This window comes from Zalophus californianus, chromosome X (genome assembly GCF_009762305.2).
Source record: "Zalophus californianus isolate mZalCal1 chromosome X, mZalCal1.pri.v2, whole genome shotgun sequence".
NCBI lineage: Eukaryota > Metazoa > Chordata > Mammalia > Carnivora > Otariidae > Zalophus > Zalophus californianus.
This window is the reverse complement of record NC_045612.1, coordinates 50656769-50680569: the sequence shown is the minus strand read 5'-3', so window position 1 is coordinate 50680569 and position 23801 is coordinate 50656769.

Sequence of the window (23801 nt, the reverse complement as noted above, 5' to 3'; positions counted from 1 at the left end):
GCAGGACTCGATCCCAGGACCCTGGGATCATGACCTGAGCCTAAGGCAGATGCTTAGACAACTAAGCTACCCAGGCTTCCCTCTCTAGTTTTATTATTTTGTGCTATACACTGAAAGTCTTGAAGAAGTGAGCAGATGAAGGCCAATTAGCTCATGTCATCTTTAAGGTCCTTGCTTTGAAGATTAAGGATCATGGTACTAAAAGCCTGCACCCTAGGATAATGAAGATATTACTGGATATTGTGCAGGACTTTGAGCATCAGCAACAGTTTGGTATAAACTCCCTCTGGAACAACTCACCCTTCATTGACCTACTCTTTCCAACCAAAGCAAATGGAGAAAAACTGGTTCAATGTTCCTAGTTTCCCAAATTCCTTTGATGGACTTTATTTAGAAAGTCAGCTGCAGTTTCATGGAAAAGCACATGAGAATGCCATGGACTGGTGGCTTTAGAAGAACATGGATTTGTGCTTTGTTATGGTGAGCACAGGGACTGAGTCTACATGGCAGAAACATTGATTGCAGTGAAAAAAAAGGCACACTAAATTGGCAGATGCTGACTTTCTGAAATTTAGGCCACAGCAAGGACAGAAGTCTTCATCTGGTGGTAAACAGAGTCATTAGCAAATTAGGTTTTGAGAGCTATGGAACAATAGGTAGAAAGGCCTCCAAAATCTCTTGACCATTAATAGTTTTAGTATATCTCTTCCTCCAGATGTGGTAGGATTATTGATAACTTTCATTCTTCTTTACATTTTTTCTGTATTTAACAGAATTTTCAAAATGAATATGCACTAATTTTATATCAAATTAAAGTTATCAAAACTAGTTTTTTTGAATTGGAAGTCAGAAAAGACATGACAAATCAGGGAAATATATAAAGCAAACAAGGTTAAGGAGAGATTTGAAAGTCAAGCAGATAAGTTAGGACTTAATAGAAATAGGAAACTATTATGTATTCTTCAGTAGTGTAGGGAAACATTTGTGCTTCATTGAAAAACTATGCATTGTTTAGGGCACATCCTCCGAGTTTATCTAGCTTCTAGTCTTTCATTGATTTTGAGGTATTTTATAATTCTGTAAGTTGTAAAAATTGATGGCAATAATGCAAATTATTTTTACGTACAAACATGAAAATAACTTCTATCCCAAGGAAGAGGCCTTCCATCATAAAAAAAGAAAGAAGAAAAGAATCCAGTTTCCATTTGCAAATCCACTTCAGTATTCTAGATCTATAAATCTGTCTGTTGGAGATGCTGGGTGGCTCAGTTGGTTAAGCACCTGCCTTAGGCTCAGGTTATGATCCCAAAGTCTTGGAATCGAGTCCCACATCAGGCTCCTTGCTCAGTGGGGAGCCTGCTTCTCCCTCTGCCTGTCACTCCCCCTGCTTATGCTCTCTCTCTCTCTCTGTCAAGTAAATAAAATAAAATCTTTAAAAAAATAAAAATAAATGTGTCTGCTGTTTGGACCAGTTGTAAAAGCTGCCAAGTTCCCTCATTAATAACAACTTAAATAAAATCATTAACACTTGAGCATTTTATATCTGTGTGTGAGTTACGATTTTACCTTTTTTCCCACTGTGTGCCTGCCTGATGACTTAAGAAGAAGGCAAACTGGCTACTTAAAGAAAAGACAGGAAAATGATAAAATAATTTAAGTGGTTATAGGGGAGAAGCAATCTGAATTTGGTTAAGAACAATAGCAACCTGTTTTCATCAGATGTCTGGTTGTTGTGGCCTTTAATGCTATTGCATTAAACAGTGTTGTTGTTTTTTTTTCCTTTTTTTCATTGCTAAACCATATTAGATATAAGCAAGTCTCTTGTTAGACAAGAATCCCATCTTCCTATCTTGCTTGGGGAACTTTAGTTTTTATGATAATTTTCCAAAAGTTAATAGATCAACTCTCAATTATCTGTGTTGACCCAGGGGAGCATCAGCATGCAAAGGTATTAATTATCAGCCCAGGACTTCCTCTCCTACCACCACAGTATTTGAAGAGGGGATTTAGAAGGCAGACACCTGTAATTTCTCAAATGTTTCTCTATTCACCATCAAGTTCACTTAGGATACTTAAAAGAAAATTAGATTCATGGGGCCCCACTCTACAGATTCTGATTCTGGAATAAGGCTCTACAATCTCTATTATTAAGAAACTTCCAAGTAATTCTTCTCCCAAGTCTAGTTTGGGAATACAAGAATGCCACATCGTATTATGCTTTGCTGTATTGCACTTCTCAGATATTCTATTTTTTACAAATTGTAAGTTTATGGGAACCCTGTGTCAAACAGGTCTGTCAGTGCCATTTTTCCAACAGATTTGCTTATTTCATGTTTCTATGTCACATTTTGTTAATTGTCACAAAATTTCAAACATTTTCATTATTATTATATTTGTTATGGTTAGCTGTGATCAGGGATTATGACTTACTAAAAGCTCAGAAGATGGTTAGCATTTTTTAGCAATATTTTTAAATTAAGGTATGTACATTTTTTAGATGTAATGCTCTTGCACACTTAATAGACTATGGTATGGTGTAAACATAACTTTTATATGCACTGGGAAACCAAAAAAAGTAATTTTTCTTGCTTTTGCAATATTTATTTTATTGCAATGATCTGGAGCCAAATCAGCAATATCTCTGAGGTATGCCTGTACTACAGGTAATATAGTCAATTTAAATTGATCTTTCTTGATGACTACTATTAAAAATAATTAAGACAATTTAGGTGATACAACAAATTTTAACACTTTATGAAGTGGATAGTCTCTTATGGAGAATGGCAAAATGGAATGGAAGGCAAGAAGTTTTTATGAAATAAAGAATAAAGAACAAGGAAAAGATGAATGGGGCCATATAGTCAACCTTGTTTGAGGTGAGAATGCTCCGAGTTGGGTTGGCTTGGAATTTGGGGATTAGCAGAATGAATATACTGAGTTTCCGGTCAAGTAAGGCATTTACATGGACACAAAAATTACTTAAGTTTTGGTTTGCTGACAGGACATCCTTGACAGGAGTGGCTCCATCTTGAGCCTAGAAATTTATTTTGAAACTACACTCTAAATGAATCCCTACAAAAAGTTTTATATTGCTTCAGCCTGAGACAATGCTAGAAAGGCAAATGCAGGAGGGGGAAAAGATGGTGGTGGAGTAGGGGACCCTATTCCAACCGGTCCCCAGAACTGAGCTGAATATCTACCAGACCACTCTGAGCACCCACAAAATCAGCCTGAGATGTAAGAAGAGAGATCTGGATCTCTACAAACAGAATACTGCAGGTGGTTGGTTTTGAGGTATGAAACGGGGATCCATGATTTCACGGGAAGATATTGGAGGATAAATGGCAGGGGGAGGGAGCCACGTCATCGGGATCCTGCATAGCTGGTGAGCGATAGCCTCAAATGCTGGAGACCAGGCACAGACTCGCAGACTGGTAGCAACGGGGATAGGACTTTGGGGCAGGCCCTGGACAGAAACCCGGAGCGGTGAGGCTGCCCGTTCAAAGTGGAGGCAGCTGGAGATTTTAGAAGCACAAAGGGCAGAGATGTGCCCCAACCAGGAGGCAAGGACTGGGAGGGTTGCTGAGGGGCACACAACCCAGGACACTGCAGTTTATAGCAGCACAGACAGAAATGGAGATAGTGTGGTCTGGAGAGCTCACTGAAGAACAGACTGTGATCTCTCTGCACTGAGGCAGACGTTTGGAAATGATCTCTTCTTCTCTGACTCTCAGAAGAGACGCAGAAAGCCACCAGGGAAAGCAGCCAGAGAACAAAAGCCCTCAAAAAACTGTTTTCACTGAGCCCATTCCCTGCCACAGGGGGCAGGGCAACTCTGTCCAAACAGGGTTGCCTGAGTAACAGCACAGCAGGCCCCAACCCCAGAAGACAGGCTGGGAGAACAAGAGGCCAGCAACCCTAAGGTCCTTAGAAAACAGGTGCATCTAGCTTGGGTTCTGGTCAATAATTTGGATTCTATACATTCCCTCAACCACCCATCAACAGAATGACTATGAGGAGGAACCCCCAAACAGGAAAGACTCTGGGACTACGACTTTTGCCACAGATTTACAAATGCATTCAGATATAACTAAGATATCGGGGATGGAATTCAGGCTGGCAATTGTGAAGACAATAGCTAGAATGAAGAAATCCATTAATGACAACTTAGAGTCTCTAAGGGCAGAAAGGAAAGCTGAATTGGCAGAACATAAAAATGCTATCAATGAGAGCCAATCTAATCTAGATAATCTACCAGCTAGGGTAAGTGAGGCAGAAGAACGGATTAGTTATCTAGAAGACCAATTAATAGACAAGAAAAGAAAAGAGGAGGCCAGGGAAAAACAACTCAGAATACATGAAAATAGAATCAGAGATATAAGTGACACCATGAAATGTTCGAATGTCAGAATTACTGGAATCCCTGAGGAGGTGGAGAGAGAGAGAGGACTAGAAAATATATTTGAGCAAATTGTAGCTGAGAGCTTCCCTAATCTGGGGAATGAAACAAACATTCATGTCCTAGAGGCAGAGAAGACCCCTCCCCATATCAAGGAAAACAGGCCAACACCCCGGCATGTAATAGTAAAACTCGCAAATCTTAGAGCCAAGGAAACCATGTTAAGGGCAGTTAGGGGGAAGAGATTCCTTATGTACAGAGGGAGGAACATCGGAATAACATCAGACATATCCACAGAGACCTGGCAAGCAAGAAAGGCCTGCCAAGACATATTCAGGGTACTAAATGAGAATAACATGCAGCCAAGAATACTTTATCCAGCAAGTCTGTCATTTAAAATGGATGGAGAAATGCAAAGCTTCCAACACCGGCAGATACTGAAAGACTACCTGACCACTAAGCTGACCATGCAAGAAATATTAAGGGGGGGGTTCTATAAAAGGATAAAGACCCCAAGAGAGATATAGAACAGAAATTTACAGGGACAATCTATAGAAACAAGGACTTCATAGGCAACATGATGACAATAAATTTATATCTTTCAATAATTGCTCTCAATGTGAACAGCCTAAATGCTCCCATAAAATGGCACAGGGTTGCAGTTTGGATAAAAAGACAGGACCCATCCGTATACTGTCTACAAGAGACTCATTTTGCACCTAGATATATCCAGACTGAAAATGAAGGGATGGTGATCCATCTTCCATGCCAACGGACCTCAAAAGAAATATGAGGTAGCAATTCTTATATCAGACAAATTAGATTTTAAACTAAAGACTGTAGTTAGAGACAAAGAAGGACACTATATCATTCTTAAAGGGTCTATCCAACAAGAAGATCTAACAATTGTAAATATCTATGCCCCCAACATGAGAGCAGCCATCTAAATAAGCCAACTGTTAACCAAAATAAAAACTCATATTGATAACAATACATTAATTGTGGGAGACCTCAATACTCCACTCTCAGCAATAGACAGATCATCTAAGCAGAAAATCAACAGAGACAAGAGCTTTGAATGACACGCTGGACCAGATGGACCTCATAGATAGATACAGAACATTCCACCCTAAAACAACAGGATACTCCTTCTTCTCGAGCACACATGGAACTTTCTCCAGAATAGACCACATACTGGGTCACAAATCTGGTCTCAACCAGTACCAAAAGATAGAGATTATTCCCTGCATATTCTCAGACCATAATGCTGTAAAACTGGAAAACTGTACTTTAAAATCACAAGAAAAAAATTGGCAGAAATTCAAACACTTGGAAGCTAAAGACCAGTCTGCTCAAGAATGTTTGTGTCAACCAGGAAATCAAAGAAGAACTTAAACAATTCATGGAAAGCAATGGGAATGAAAAAAATATTGGTCCAAATCCTATGGGATACTGCAAAGGCGGTCCTAAAGGGGAAATACATAGCCAACCAAGCCTCACTCAAAAAAATGGAAAAATTCCGAATTCACCAGCTAACTTTATACCTTAAAGAACTAGAGAAAAAGCAACAAATGATCCCTAAGCCATGCATTAGAAGAGAAATAATTAAGATTATAGCAGAGATCAATGGATTAGAAACGAGAAACACAGTAGATCAGATCAATGAAATTAGAAGCTGTTTCTTTGAAAGAATTAATAAGATCGATAAACCTCTGGCCAGACTTATCCAAAATAAAAGAGAAAGGACCCAAATTAATAAAATTATAAATGAAAGGGGAGAGATCACGACTAACACCAAGGAAATAGAAACAATTATTAGAAATTACTATCAAAAACTATATACCAATAAATTGAGCAACCTGGATGAAATGGATGCCTTCCTAGAAACCTATAAACTGCCAATACTGAAACAGGAAGAAATTGACAACCTTAATAGGCCAATAATCAGTAATGAGATTGGAGCAGTGATCAAAAACCTCCAAAAAACAAGAGTCGAGGGCCTGATGGATTCCCTGGGGAATTCTACCAAACATTCAAAGGAGAAATTATACCTATTCTCCTGAAGCTGTTTCAAAAAATAAAAACAAAAGGAAAGCTTACAGACTCATTCTATGAGGCCAGCATTACCTTAATCCCCAAACCAGGCCAAGACCCCATCAAAAAGGATAATTTCAGACCAATGTCCCTGATGAATATGGATTCCAAAATCCTCAACAAAATCCTAGCTAATAGTATCCAACAATACATTAAATGGATCATCCCCCATGACCAAGTGAGATTTATCCCAGGGACTCAAGCGTGGTTCAACATTTGCAAATCAATCAATGTGATAGAACACATTAATAAGAGAAGAGAGAAGAAACATATGGTCCTCTCAATTGATGCAGAAAAAGTATTTGACAAAATACGGCATCCTTTCCTGATTAAAACTTCAGAGTATAGGGATAGAGGGAACATTCCTCAAGATCATAAAATCCATCTATGAAAAACCAAGAGCGAATATCATCCTCAACGGGGAAAACCTGAGAGATTTCCCTTAAGATAAGGAACAGAACAAGGATGCCCACTCTCACCACTATTGTTCAACACAGTACTAGAAGTCCTAGCAACAGCAATCGGACAACAAAAAGAAATAAAACGTATTCAAATTGGCAAAGAAGAAGTCAAACTCTCTCTCTTCACAGATGACATGATATGTTATGTGGAATACCCAAAACACTCCACCCCTAAATTACTAGAACTCATACAACAATTCAATAATGTGGCAGAATAAAAAATCAATGCACAGAAATCAGTTGCTTTCTTATACACTAACAATGCAACTGTAGGAAGAGAAATTAGAGAAACGATTCCATTTACAATAGCATCAAAAACCATAAGATACCTCGGAATAAACCTAACCAAAGAGGTAAAGGATCTATACTCTAGGAACTACAGAACACTCATGAAAGAAATTGAAGACACAAAATGGAAAAATATTCCATGCTCATGGATTGGAAAAATAAACATTGTTAAAATGTTATGCTACCCAGAGCAATCTATAACTTCAATGCCATCCCAATCAAAATTCCAATGACATTTTTCAAAGTGCTGGAACAAACACTCCTAAAATTTGTACGGAATCAGAAAAGACCCTGAATAACCAGAGGAATGTTGAAAAAGAAAAATGAGGCTGGGGGCATCATGTTGCCCAATTTCAAGCTATATTACAAAGCAGTGATCACCAAGACAGCATGGTAATGGTACAGAAACAGACATATAGACCAATGGAACAGAATAGAAATCCCAGATATGGTCCCTAAACTCTATGGTCAAATAAACTTTGACAAAGCAGGAAAAATATGCAATGGAAAAAAAGACAGTCTCTTCAATAAATGCTGCTGGGAAAATTGGACAGCTATATACAGAAGAATGAAAGTTGACCATTCTCTACACCATACACAAAAATAAACTCAAAATGGAAGAAAGACCTCAATGTGAGACAGGAGTCCTCAAAATCCTAGAGGAGAACATAGGCAATAAGTTCTTTGACATCGGCCACAGCAACTTCTTTCAAGACAAGTCTCCAAAGGCTAATGAAACAAAAGCAAAAATGAACTTTTGGGACTTCATCAAGATAAAAATCTTCTACACAGCAAAGGAAACAGTCAACAAAACAAAGAGGCAACCTACAGAATGGGAGAAGATATTTGCAAATGACACTACAGACAAAGCACTGATTTCCAAGTTCTGTAAAGAACTTCTCAAACTCAACACCCCAAAAACAAATAAGTCAAAAAAATGGGCAGAAGACATGAACAGACATTGCCCCAAAGAAGACATACAAATGGCTAACTGACACACGAAAAAATATTCATCATCACTAGCCATCAGGGAAATGCAAATCAAAACCACATTGAGATACCAACTTATACCATTTAGAATGGCAAAAGTGGACAAGGCAAGAAACAACAAAGGTTGGAGAGGTTGTGGAGAAAGGGGAACCCTCTTACACTGTTGGTGGGAATGCAAGTTGGTACAGCCACTTTGGAAAGCAGTGTGGAGATGCCTCAGAAAATTAAAAATAGAGCTACCCTATGACCCAACAATTGAACTACTGGGTATTTACCCCAAAGACACAGATGGGGTGAAAAAAAGGGCCATATGGATCCCAATGTTCATAGTAACAATGTCCTCAATAGCCAAATATGGAAAGCCGAGATGCCCTTCATCAGATGAATGGATAAAGAAGATGTGGTCCATATATACAATGGAATATTACTCAGCCATCAGAAAGGATGAATACCCAACTTTTACATCAACATGGATGGGACTGGAGGAGATTATGCTAAGTGAAATAAGTCAAGCAGAGAAAGTCAATTATCATATGGTTTCACTTATTTGTGGAACATAAGAAATAGCATGGAGGATATTAAGAGAAAGAAGGGAAAAATGAAGGGGGGAAATCAGTGGGAGAGATGAACCATGAGAGACTGTGTACTCTGAGAAACAAACTGAGGGTTTTAGAAGGGAAGGGGGTGAGGTGATGGGTTAGCCCAGTGATGGGTATTAAGCAGGGCATGTACTGACTACATGGGTGTTATATGAAAACAATGAATAGTGGATCATTACATCAAAAACTAATGATGTATTGTATGGTGACTAACATAATATAATAAAATAAAAAATAAAAATAAAAAGTAAATTTTAAAAAAAGAGAAGCAAATGCATATGATTCTAATTTGTTCACAGAGAAGGAAAAGAGCAAGGCTTTTCAACTAGGCTATTACTAGTAAAACACAAGTCAGGGGTGAGGTAGAGGAAAAAATATCTCCCTATCTATCACATCCCCAGTTGACTTGTTTCCTCAGTAATTGGCTGGGACATAGAAGGTTTTAAGCTTTTAGCATCACAAGCAATGAAATGTGGGTTTTGTGAAGGAACAGAAAAGAGGCATGAAAAGCAATAGGGAGGTTCAGGAGGAACAGGATGGCAGATGAGTAGGAGACCTAAATTTCATTTGGTCCCAGGAATTCAGCTAAATAGTTATTAAACCATTCAGAACACCTACAAACTCAACAGGAAATTGAAGAAAAGAATAGCAGCAACACTCCAAACAGAAAAGTGAACAGTTTTTGGAAGGAAGGTCATGTGGAGAAATGAATTCAAGGCGGTATTTGGGAAGATAGACCATGGCGGGAGGGAGCCTCCATCAGCTGGCTACCAGCAAAGGATAGAGCAGCAGAGCACAAAATCAGAACTTTTAGAAGTCTGCTCCACTGAGGAATGTCACTCCAGTGGCTAAGCGGGGTGTGGAACCCTCGCTGGGAGAGTGTGGTCTCAGGACCCTTGGGGTTACAGAAAGACCAGGGGTGCTTGAGTGTGGCAGGGGTCCCAGGTATTGAAGCAGGGAAGCCAGCTGCAAAGATGGAGCCATGGAGTGGGCTTTCAGCATGGGATTGCCATAAACTGTGATCCGAGGCACAGTTGGGCCACTGCTCTTTGAGCAGGGACCCAACAAGCGGCAGACCTGGGAAGACTCCCCTTCCTCCCCCAGGAGGAGTGGTGCAGGAGCCCGCTGCAGGAATCTCCAGGGTTTGGAGACTCCAAAGGGGTCTTATGCCAGCAATAGAAATGCTCGCTCACAAGCCAGTGAACATGGACTGCAGCTGGAGAACAGGCAGACAGGAGTGATTTGAATGCTTTTCTATGAGGGCTCACTGAGTAGTGGGGCATCAAGGTCTCAGCTCCTCCTGGACTAGAGATTCAGAGGTTGACATTTTCATTCTCAACCTCCAAAGCTGTACGGAAAGCTTTCACGAACAAAAGCTACCGAGAGCAAACCCGAGCAGATTACTTATCCTGGCCCCTGGCAAAGGCGGTACAATTCCACCTTAGGCAAAGACATATGAGAATCTCTGCAACAAGCCTCTCCCCCAGAAGATCAGCAAGAACATCCAGCCAAGACCAAGTTTACCAATCAACGAGAAAGGAAAAACCCCAGCGCTAGGGGAATACAGCATATAGAATTCATGGCTTTTTCCCCATGATTCTTTAGTCTTTAAACTTTATTTTTTTTTTATTTTATTCATATTTCTTTCTTTTTCTTTCTTTTTTTTGAATTTTTCTTCTTTCCCTTTTTAATTAACTTCTTATAAATTCCTTTTTTAAAATCTTTTTTTAATTTTCATTTTTACAGTCATATTCTAGCCCTTCATTGGGTTTAACCTTATTTTTTGTATATATATATATATATATATATATATATATATATATATATATATATATATGTTTTTCTTTCTTTAAAATTTTGGGATGCAGTTTCATCTAACAGACCAAAGTATACCCAAAATCTAGTGTATGCTAGTGTATGGCTCTGTTTTTTCACCTACCTTATCACATTCTCTCTCTTGTGTTTTAAATTTTTCTTCTTTCTTTTTTCAACCAATGTCTTATCAATTCCTTTTTTAAAATATTTTTAATTTTAATTTTTATAGTCATATTCTATCCCTTCATTGTATTTAACCTTATTTTTGTATATATATGTTTTTCATTCTTTAAAATTTTGGAATTCAGTTTCTTCTAACAGAGCAAAATACACCCAAAATCTAGTGTATGGCTCTGTTCTATTCACCAGCCTGATCATATTCTTTTTTTTTTTCCTATTCCCCTGGTTTGGGTCTCTTCTGATTTGTTTAGTGTATATTTCTCTGGGGTCATTGTTACTCTTTTAGCATTTTGTTCTCTCATTCATCTATTCTCCTCTGGGCAAAATGAGAAAATGGAAAAACACACCTCAACACACCTCAAAAGAAAAAAAAAAAGAACAAGAGGCAGTACCGACTGCCAGGAACCTAATCCATACAGACATTAGTAAGATGTCAGAACTAGAGTTCAGAATAATGATTATAAACATAATAGCTGGGTTTGAAAACAGCATGGAAGATACTAGAGAAAACCTTTCTGGAGAAATAAAAGAACTAAAATCTAAACAAGTCGAAATCAAAAAGGCTATTAATGAGGTGCAATAAAAAATGGAGGCTCTAACTGCTAGGATAAATGAGGCAGAAGAGAGAATTAGTGATATAAAAGACCAAATGATGGAAAATAAAGAAGCTTAGAAAAAGAGAGATAACTACTGGATCTCGAGGGCAGAATTTGAGAGATAAGTAATACCATAAGACAAAACAATATTAGAATAAATGGGATCCCAGAAGAAGAAGAAACAAAAAGAGGGGCAGAAGGTATATTGGAGCAAATTATAGCAGAGAACTTCCCTAAATTGGGGAAAGAAGGTATATTGGAGAAATTATAGCAGAGAACTTCCCTAATTTGGGGAAAGAAACAGGTATCAAAATCCAGGAGGCACAGAGAACCCCCCTGAAAATCAATAAAAATAAGTCAACATCCCAACATCTAATAGTAAAACTTACAAGTCTCAGAGACAAAAAGAAAACCCTGAAAGCAGCTTGGGACAAGAAGTCTGTAACCTTCAACAGTAGAAACATTAGATTGGCAGCAGACCTATCCACAGAGACCTGGCAGGCCATAAAAGACTGGCATGATATACTCAGGGAACTAAACAAGAAAAATATACAGCCAAGAGTACTTTATCTAGCTAGACTGTCCCTGAAAATAGAAGGAGAGATAAAAAGCTTTCAGGTCAAGAAGAACCTAAAGGAATTTGTGATCACCAAACCAGCTCTGCAAGAAATATTGAAAGGGGTCCTCTAAGCAAAGAGAGAACCCAAAAGTAACATAGACCAGAAAAGAACAGAGACAATATACAGTAACAATCATCTTACAGGCAATACAATGGCACTAAATTCATATCTTTCAATAGTTACCTTGAATGTAAATGGGCTAAATGCCCCAATCAAAAGATAAAGGGTATCATATTGGTTAAAAAAGCAAGACCCATCAATATGTTGTTTGCAAGAGACTAATATTAGACCAAAAGACACCTCTATATTTAAAGTGACAGAGTGGAAAATCATTTATCATGCTAACGGACATCAAAAGGAAGCTGGGGTGGCAATCCTTATATCAGACAAATTAGATTTTAAGCCAAAGACTGTAATAAGAGATGAGGTAGGACACTATATCCTACTTAAAAGGTCTATCCAACAAGAAGATCTAACAATTGTAAATATCTATGCCCCTAACATGGGAGCAGCCAATTATATAAGCCAATTAATAACAAAAACAAAGAAACACATTGACAATAATACAATAATAGTAGGGGACTTTAACACCCCCCTCACTGAAATGGAGAGATCATCTAAGCAAAAGATCAACAAGGAAATAAACGCTTTAAATGACACACTGGACCAGATGGACTTCACAGATATATTCAGAAAATTCCATCCCAAAGCAACAGAACACACATTCTTCTCTAGCGCACATGGAACATTTTCCAAAATAGATCACTTCCTGGGTCACAAATCAGGTCTCAACAGGTACGAAAAGATTGGGATCATTCCCTGCATATTTTTGGAACACAATGCTTTGAAACTAGACCTCAATCACAAGAGGAACGTTGGAAAGAACTGAAATACATGGAGGCTAAAGAGCATCCTTATAAGGAATGAATGGGTCAACCAGGAAATTAAAGAATTAAAAATTTCATGGAAATGAATAAAAATGAAAACACAACTGTTCAAAATCTTTGGGGCACAGCAAAGGCAGTCCTAAGAGGAAAGTATATAGCAATACAAGCTTTTCTCAAGAAACAAAAAAGGTCTCAAATACACAACATAACCCTACACCTAAAGGAGCTGGAGAAAGAACAGCAAATAAAACCTAAACTCAGCAGGAGAAGAGAAATAATAAAGATCAGAGCAGAAATCAATGAAATAGAAATCAAAAGAACAGTAGACATCTCAAAGAAACTAGGACCTGGTTCTTTGAAAGAATTAATAAGATTGATAAACCCCTGGTCAGACTAATTAAAAAGAAAAGAGAAAGAACCCAAATAAATAAAACCATGAATGAAAGAAGAGCGATCACAACCAACACCAAAGAAATACAAACAATTATAAAAACATATTATGAGCAACTATATGCAGGCAAATTAGATAATCTGGAAGAAATGGATGCATTCCTAGAGACATATAAACTACCAGAGCTGAACCAGGAAGAAATAGAAAACCTGAATAGACCCATAACCAGTAAGGAATTTGAAACAGTAATAAAAAATCTCCCAACAAAAAAGAGCCAAGGGCCAGATGACTTCCCAGGGGAATTCTACCAAACATTTAAAGAATAGTTAATACCTGTTCTTCTGAAACTTTCCAAAAAAATAGAAATACAAGGAAAATTTCCAACCTCATTTTATGAAGCAACATTACCTTGATCCCAAAACCAGACAAAGACCCCATCAAAAAGGAGAACTACAGAACAATATCCCTGATGAACATGGATGCAAAAATTCTCACTAAAATACTAGCCAATAGGATCCAACAGTACATTAAAAGTATTATTCACCATGACCAAGTGGATTTATTCCTGGGCTACAAAGTTTGTTCAACAACCACAAATCAATCAATGTGATACAATACATTAATTAAAGAAAGAACAAGACCCATATGATCCTCTCAATAGATGCAGAAAAAGCATCCAACAAGGTACAGCATGTTTTCTTGATTAAAATTCTTCAATATCATAAAAGTCATCTGTGAAAAACCCATAGTGAATATCACTCTCAATGGGGAAAAACTGAGAGCTTTTCCCCTAAGGTCAAGAACACGGCAGGGATGTCCACTACCACCACTGCTATTCAACATAGTACTAGAAGTCCTAGCCTCAGCAATCAGACAACAAAAAAAATAAATAAAAGCCATCTGAATTGTCAAAGAAGAAATCAAACTCTCACTTTTTGCAGATGATATGTTACTTTATGTGGAAAACCCAAAAGACTCCACCCCAAAACTGTTAGAACTCATACACGAATTCAGTAAAGTGGCAGGTTTTATAATCAATGCACAGAAATCAGTGGCATTTCTATACACCAACAACAAGACAGAAGAAAGCAAAAATTAAGGAGTTGATCTCATTTACAATTGCACCCAAAACTATAAGATACCTAGGAATAAATCTAACCAAAGAGGCAAAGAATCTGTACTCAGAAAACTATAGAATACTCATGAAAGAAATTGAGGAAGACACAAAGAAATGGAAAAACATTCTATGCTCATGGATTTGAAGAACAAATAATGTGAAAATGTCTAGGCTACCTAGAGCAATCTACACATTTAATGCAATCCCTATCAAAATACCATCAACTTTTTTCAAAGAAATGGAACAAATAATCCTAAAATTTGTATGGTACCAGAAAAGACCCCGAATGGCCAGAGGAATGTTGAAAAAGAAAAGCAAAGCTGGTGGCGTCACAATTCCGGACTTCCAGCTCTATTACAAAGCCGTCATCATCAAGACAGTATGGTACTGGCACAAAAAGAGACACACAGATCAATGGAACAGAATAGAGAGCCCAGATATGGACCCTCAACTCTATAGTCAACTAATCTTTGACAATGCAGGAAAGAATGTCCAATGTAAAAAAGACAGTCTCTTCAACAAATGGTGTTGGGAAAATTGGACAGCCACATGCAGAATAATGAAACTGGACCATTTCCTCACGCCACGCACAAAAATAGACTCAAAATGGTTGAAAGACCTAAATGTGAGACAGGAATCCATCAAAATACTAAAGGAGAGCACAGGCTGCAACCTCTTTGACTTCAGCTGCACCAACTCCTTCGTAGAAACATTTTGCCAGAGGCAAGGGAAGCAAGGACAAAAATGAACTATTAGGACTTCCTCAAGATAAAAAGCTTTTGCACAGCAAAGAAAATAGTCAACAAAACCAAAAGAGAACCTACAGAATGGGAGAAGATATTTGTAAGTGACATATCAGATAAAGGGCTAGTATCCAAAATCTATAAAGAACTTATCAAACTCAACACCCGAAAATAAATAATCCAGTCAAGAAATGTGCAGAAGACATGAACTGATATTTCTCCAAGGAAGACATAAAAATGGCCAACAGACAGATGAAAAAATGCTCCACATCCCTTGGCATCAGGGAAATACAAATCAAAACCACAATAAAATACCACGTTACACCATTCAGAATGGCTACAATTAACAAGTCAGGAAACGACAGATGCTGGCAAGGATGTGGAGAAAGGGAACCCTCCTATACTTTTGGTGGGAATGCAAGCTGGTGCAGCCACTCTGGAAAACAGTATGGAGGCACCTCAGAAAGTTGAAAATAGAGCTATCCTATGACCCAGCAATTGCACTACTGGGTATTTACTCCAAAGATACAGATATTGTGAAAAGAAGGTGCATATGCACCCCAATGTTTATAGCAGCAATGTCCACAATAGCCAGACTATGGAAAAAGCCTAGATGTCCATCAACAGATGAATGGATAAAGATGATGTGAGATACACACACACACACACACACACACACGGACTATTATGCAGCCATTAAAAATTGAAATCTTGCCATTTGCAATGACATGGATGGAACTAGAGGGTATTATGCTAAGTGAAATAAGTCAATGAGAGAAAGACTAGTATCATATGATCTCACTGATATGAGGAATTTGAGAAATAAGATAGAGGATCATAGGGGAAGGGAGGGAAAAATGAAACAAGATGAAACCAGAGAGGGAGACAAACCATAAGAGACTCTTAATCTCAAGAAACAGACTGAGGTTTGCTGGAGTAAAGGAGGGTGGGAGGTGTTAGGTGGCTGGGTGATGGACCTTGCAGAGGGTATGTACTATGTTGAGTGTTGTGAATTGTGTAAGACTGTTGAATCACAGACCTGTACCCCTGAAACAAATAATACATTATATGTTAAGTTAAAAAATTAAAAAAAAATAACAATAGGGAAAGTCCATGCAGAGAGTGAGGTGGGATAGAAAGGGGACCATAAGATCAGCTAAGTTACAAGTGGGAGGTGACTCCCAGGGGATATGAAAAATTAAGGTCCTTAATTATGTCTCCATAGAAGAGAAGAATTGTTTGAAACAAAGTAGTCTTTTGTATATCTCATAAAATAATTTCTTTGGAAGTTATTCAGAACATACTCTTGAGTTACCTGATCTTTAAATTTATTTTGAATGTTGGTAGTTGATTCTCTTAAAATAACTAAATTACAATCTATTCTATTATATGGTTAGCTTCCTTTGGTTTTTGATCTATTTTACTGGATGTCTTGTGGTGGAATGCGTGCCAATCTGGATTTGAAGAACTTGACTCTTCACAAAGGTTTACCTGTCAAAACGGTAACAGCACATGATACTTCTTTCCAGTTAGATATGGTGCTGTGTAAATTTATATACTATAGAATAAAAAATACACATCATGTCACAATCACTGACCTCACCAAGGAAGGATGACCATAACATGTAAGTGCAAGACGAACTACTAGCTGGAGGTTTGGAAAACAAGTCAAAGAATAATCATATTGAAAATGTAATACTTGTCAGAAACACTGAAATGTCTGGTAAATACTTGAACAGGAAAGTGACATCTGGTCTGTTTTCCTACATCAGCAGTCCTTAGCAAATTGCATTAGAAGGAGAACAGACATATATGATTTCTGTCATTTCATATCTAAATGTTTACTGCAAAGAGAGTAGTCTATTAAATATTTTTCCCAATATAGGTAATTAGAAACAGAAATGTTTTACTTTCTTTAATGCTTGTAAATTTCTTCAGAACCTCAAGCCCTGGTCCATTCCTGAGTCTTCAGGGTTCTTAGGTTCTCTTAAGATTTAGGTCAGCTCATCTGGAGAACAAAAAGTCAGCACAGGACAAAAACAGACTTTTCAAGCAGCTTCCCTCTTGCCAGATATGGCTCAGATCCCAGGCACTCAGAGTGAGTTTAGTAACATAGTGGAACACGATATTTTATTTTAAAATATGATACAGACAGAAGGATTAAAATGTTAGCAAAGCCAGTTCTATTCTCAGGCATGTGAATAACTCTGTAATGCAGTTGATAAGATGTTGAGATGAGATGCTGTTGATGAGATGAGATGCAGTTGATGTTACTGTTAGTAATGCTAAAATGTATTAAGCCTTTGTTACATGTAGGTAGTACTGTTCTGTTTTTCATGTATTATTTAATTCTCATAACACACAAATGAAGTGAAAACTTATTATTCCTATTTTATATGTGGAGAAACTGAGGCACAGAGCAGTTAGATCAGAGGTTTTTATGTTTTAACTTATCTATAATGGAAGGAAGAAATACCAATTCTGTCTATGAACAGTTCTTCTGAGCTATAAATACTGAGCACTTTCTGAGGTTCTATATCTTTTAATGCAATACAGGAATCCAATAACATATTTCTTGTCTTCTACTAAATTTACCCTAAGAAAATATTACTAGCCAAAATTTATTATTTGACTTGGAATTTATCAATTTTATTTGTATCCTCTTCAGAAACTATCTGGTTGTTCATGTAGCTTTGAGGTGTGATTCAAAAGTAATAAAACTGGTTTTCATTTGTGGTCAATAACAACCCCTCTTTTTATTTCATAGTCATACCTATAAGACAGAAGCATGAAATTATTATCCATATGATAAAGGTTGATATTGAGGAAGAGACAAGACATTTTTAGTTTTTAGCACAATGGTTCCCAAGTGGCACCTGTAACAAAAATAAACTAATACTACAGAAACTTCTCTGGTAGAGAAGAAAACCTTAGGGTCCTGACTCTGAGGAGATTTCTTTTGTAATTAAACCAGTGTTTCCCAGTATTGCCCTATTATTAAAATTACTGCAGTGCTGTTGAATAGAACATTCCAAGATGATGGAAATGTTTTATAATCTGTGCTAATATGGTAGCCACTAGCAACATGTGATTATTAAACACTTGAAATGTGACTAGTATCACTAAGGAACTAACTTTTAATTTTAATTAATTTAAATTGAAATACCCACAAGTAACTACTGACTACTACATTTGGCAGTGCAGAGTGTTTGTGAAAAATACACATCCATGGGCCTATACTAGACCTATAGAATCAGAATCAACAGTTCAGTGTCATTTGAATATGTATTATTAACATCATATTAGTCAATGTTCACTGAACAGCCAGTTTATTTTACTTCAAATTGCTACTGTTCTTCAAGCCCATAATTCTAGGCTACTATGGTTTCCAAAAATAATACTGCATATAAAATATATTCAGTTATTTATATACTGCATTTTCTCTAATTACAGAAGAAAATGAATTGTATTTGTACCAAGAGCCACAACTATGCTGTGCTTCTTACACAGGCCTAGAACGAGTACATAGCTTTAAGAAAGTACCACATATGAAAATTTGCATTTGCAAAAAGATAAATTAGGGAACAATTATTCATTTCACAAAAGAATTCACCAAAGGGCTACTTTAAATAGCTAGCTTTCCTAAAATGAATCCTAAATAAGATTCAATTAACAGAAATTCAATTTGCACACATCTTTTCGAGAACACATCTGTTTCCTCAAACCAGCTACACCTGTGAATCATTTGCAAAACCTCTGGAGACTGTAAGAGGTTTCTCCATAAAAGCTGCGATACTTGGTGTTGAAAACACGCTATTCCACAATTTCAAGAGCTTACCCTCACTGTGTAAGGAGAGAATCTATGTCTTCTTGTAAATTATCTTTCTTCAGATTCTAAGTGATGGTTATAATATTTAGCTTAATGCATAGTGTAGCATAATGTAACCAGCCAAAGATTCCACTTGAAAATATTTTGAAAATGGAAACAAAAAGTAATATCCAGGCTTCCAGTTCCCAGTCTGGCATATAAAGATCATAGAATTTGTCATTCCATCTTAATGACAAGTAAAAACCTGAACAAAATGAAAAATCAACTCCTTTTCTATACTGAGTCAGAGAAGAGAGGTCAAAGAGCAAACCACTGCTCCCAAAATTGGAGAGACAGACAGGCAGATACAGAGACTCATAGCTTACCAGAATGGAAACCCACCAGCACACACTTCCATAGAAATCAGTGCCTGGGTAGGAAAACCTGAACTGTAACTGATACATTGCTGGAGGCTCAGTGTGGACAATGCTGCAAGTTAAAATCTCCAAAGGAACCCAGTCAGAGGGGCCCCATGTTTTGTGAGTTTTGTCTCCAGAAGCTCTACAAGGTTCTCACAATGGGTGTTGGAGAAAACTACCTTCAGGCTCCCTGCAGGAGGATGAGGAAAAACTATTTTGGAATACACCAGAGGATTCCATTCTTCTTATCATGGGCTGCCCTCAGGAGAGCCTAATCTGCTGAGGTTTTATCAGAGCCTAATATAAATAGGGAAAACTAAGATATACCTTAGTAAACTAGAAAAAAGGCAAATTAAATCCAAAGCAGAAGAAAATAAAGAATAAGAATCAGAGCAGAAATCAATGAAGTTGAAAACAGGAAATAAATAGAGAAAATCAACAAAACCAAAAGCTTGTTCTTGGAAAAAAATTAAAAAACTCAATAAGCCTCTAGACAAGCTAAGAAAAAAAATTTTAAAGATAAAGATTACTAATATCAGAAATGAAAGAGAGGATATCAGTACAGATCCCATGTATGCTAAAAGGATAATAAATGAATATTATAAACAACTTGTATGCCCGCAAATTTGATAACCTAGATAATATGAACAATCTGCTAAAGCTCACATGAAAAGAAGTGGATAATTTAAATAGATCTATATTTATTAAATAAATTGAATCAATAATTAATAACACTCTAAAACAGAAAGAATGAGGCCCATATAGGTTTACTTAAGAGTTCTACCAAACAGGGCGCCTGGGTGGCTCAGTTGGTTAAGCGACTGCCTTCAGCTCAGGTCATGATCCTGGAGTCCCGGGATCGAGTCCCACATCGGGCACCCTGCTCAGCAGGGAGTCTGCTTCTCCCTCTGACCCTCTTCCCTCTCGTGCTCTCTATCTCTCATTCTCTCTCTCTCAAATAAATAAATAAAATCTTTAAAAAAAAAAGAATTCTACCAAACATTTAAGGAATAAGTTATACCACTTCCTTACAACGTATTCCAGATGATAGGAACAGAGGGAATACTTTTGAAGTCATTCAATGGGGCCAGTATCATCCTAATACCATAACCAGACAAAGCTCTTACAAGACAAAAAATAAAAAACAAAAAACAAACAAACAAAAAAAGACCCCAAAACTCCAGACTATTATCTCTTATGAACATAGGTGTAAAAATCCTCAACAAAATATTAGCAAATAAAATCTAACAATGCATAAAATTGTTTATCATGACCAAATGGAATAATCCCAGGTGTACAACAATGGTTCAACATTCAAAAATCAATTAACATAATTTATCACATCAACAAGCTAAAGAAGAATCACATGATCATATCAATAGATGCAGAAAAGCACTTGACAAAATCCAACACTTATTCATGATAAAAGCGCTGAGTAAACTAGTAGAGAAAAACTTCCTCAACTTGATAAAGAACATTTAGAAAAAATCTATAGCTAACACTCCATTTAATGGTGAAGAACTTAAAGTTTTCCCACTAATATCAGGAATAAGACAAGGATGTTCCCTCTCACCACTCCTTTTCTTTTCTTTTTTCTTTCTTTTCTTTTCTTTTCTTTCCTTTCCTTTCCTTTCCTTCCTTTCTTTCTTTCTTTCTTTCTTTCTTTCTTTCTTTCTTTCTTTCTTTCTTTCTTCCTTTCTCTCTTCCTTCCTTCCTTCCTTTCATTTTCTTTCCTTTCTTTTTTATTTTTTTATTATGTTATGTTAGTCACCATATAGTACATCATTAGTTTTTGATGTAGTGTTCCATGATTCATTGTTTGCGTATAACACACAGTGCTCCATGCAATTCGTGCCCTCCTTAATACCCATCACCAGCTTAACCTATCCCCCCACCCCCTTCCCTTCTAAAATCGTCAGTTTGTTTCCCAGAGTCCATAGTCTCTCATGGTGGTACTAGAAGTCCTAGCTAATGCAATAAGACAAGAAAAGGAGATAAAGTATATATGATTTGGAAAGAAAACATGGAATTATTTTATTTGTAGATGATATGCTTATCTATGTAGAAAATTAAAAAATTGACAAAAACAAAGAAACAAACGAACAAAAAACACAACTCCTGGAATGAAAGTCAGTTGTTTTCTTATATACCAGATGAACAGATGAATTTGAAATTAAGAATACATTGCCATATATATTAGCAAACAAAAGAATGAAATACCGAAGTATAAGTCTAATAAAATATGTAGAAGATTTACATGAAGAAAACTACAAACTCTAATGGAAAATATCAAAGAAGAAATAAAGAAATGGAGATAATCCGTGTCCATGGATAAGAAGATTCAATTTTATCAAGATGGCAGTTCTTTTTAACTTGATATATAGATTTAGTGCAGTTCTAATAAAAATTCCAGCAAGTTATTTTGTGGATTTTGACAAACTAATTCTCAATTTATATGGAGAAGTGAAAAACCCAGAATAGTCAATTCAATATTAAAGAAGAACAAAGTTGGAGTCTGACACTACCCAAGTTTAAGACTTACTCCAAAGCTGTAATCATCAAGATAGTGGGGTATGGGTGAAAGAATAAACAAATAGAGGAATAGAACATAATAAAGAGACCAGAAATAGACCAACATAAATATAGCCAACTGCTCTTTGACAAAGGAAGAAAAGCATTACAATGAAACAATGATAGTCTTTTCAATAAATGGTGCTGGATTGAACAACCGGTCATCCACATGCAAAAAAAAAAATGAATCTAGATAGATACCTCGCACCTCTCACAAAAATCAATTCAAAATGGATCATAGATATAGATGTAAGACATGAAACTATAAAATTCTTAAAAGATAACATAGGAGAAAACATAGATGACCTTGGGTATGGTGATTAGCTTTTTAGGTACAACACCTATGGCATGATCCATGAAAGAAGTAATGGATAAACTGGACTTCATTAAAATTAAAATCTTCTGATCTATAAAAGACAATGTCAAGAGAACGATAAGCCACAGACTGGGAGAAAATATTTGCAAAAGACACATCTGATAAAAAAAAATCTATATTCAAAATTTGCAAAGAACTCTTAAAACTCAATAGGAGAATGAACAACCCAATTAAGAAAATGGGTCAAAGATCTGAACAGACATCACACCAAAAAAGATATACAGATGGCAAATAAGCATATGAAAAGAAGTTCAACATTATATGTCATTATAAAATTGCAAATTAAAACAAAAAGGAGGAAGCCTGGATGGCTCAGTTGGTTAAGTGACTGCCTTTGGCTCAGGTCATGATCCTGGAGTCCTGGGATCGAGTCTCACATCAGGTTCCCTGCTCAGCAGGGAGTCTGCTTCTCCCTCTGACTCCTCCCTCTCGTGCTCTCTCTATCTCATTCTCTCTCTCAAATAAATAAATAAAATCTTTAAAAATAAATTAAAAAAATAAAACAAAAAGGAGATGTCACTACACACCTACTAGAATGGCCAAAACCCAAAACACTGGCCACACCAAATGCTGATGACAATAGGAAGGAGCAAGAACTCTCATTCCTTGCTGGTGGGAATGCAAAATGGTACAGCCACATTAGAAGAAAATTTGGCAGTTTCTTATAAAACTAAACATACTCTTGCTATGTGATCCAGCAATCACACTCCTTGGTATTTACTCAAATGAATTGAAAACAAATTCACCCATAAGCATGCATACAGATGTTCATAGCAGATTTATTCATAATTGCTAAAACTTGGAAACAACTAAGATACATTTCAGGGGAAGCTTGGGTGGTTCAGTCAGTTAAGTGTCTGCTTTTGACTCAGGTCATGATTCCAGCATCCTGGAATTGAGTCCTGCATTGGACTCCCTGCTCAGCAGGGAGCCTGCTTTCCCTCTGCCTGCCACTCCCCTTGCTTCTGTGCATTCTCTCTCTTTTTCTCTCTCTCTGAAATATAAATAAATAAATCTTAAAAAAAAAGATACATTCCAGTAGGTGAATGGATAAAAGAAACTGGGTACATCCAGGCAAAAGGATATTATTCAGAGCTAGAAATAAATATGTTAAGAGCCATGAATAGCCATGGATAAAATTTAAATGCATATTAAGTGTAGGAAGGACATCTGAAAAGTCTACATACTGTATGATTCCAACTATATGACATTCTGAAAAGACAAAATTATGGAGATGATAAAAAAGATCAATGATTGCCTGGGCTTAGGGAGAAGAGAACTATGAATTGGCAAAACACAAAGGATTTGCAAGGCAGTGAAACTATTCTGTAGAATACCAAAATGGTAGGTAAGTGTCATTATACATCTGTATATAGAATGTACAGCCCAAGAGTGAGCCTTAATGTAAAATATGGATTTTGATGTATGGAATAAGGATGTGTCAATG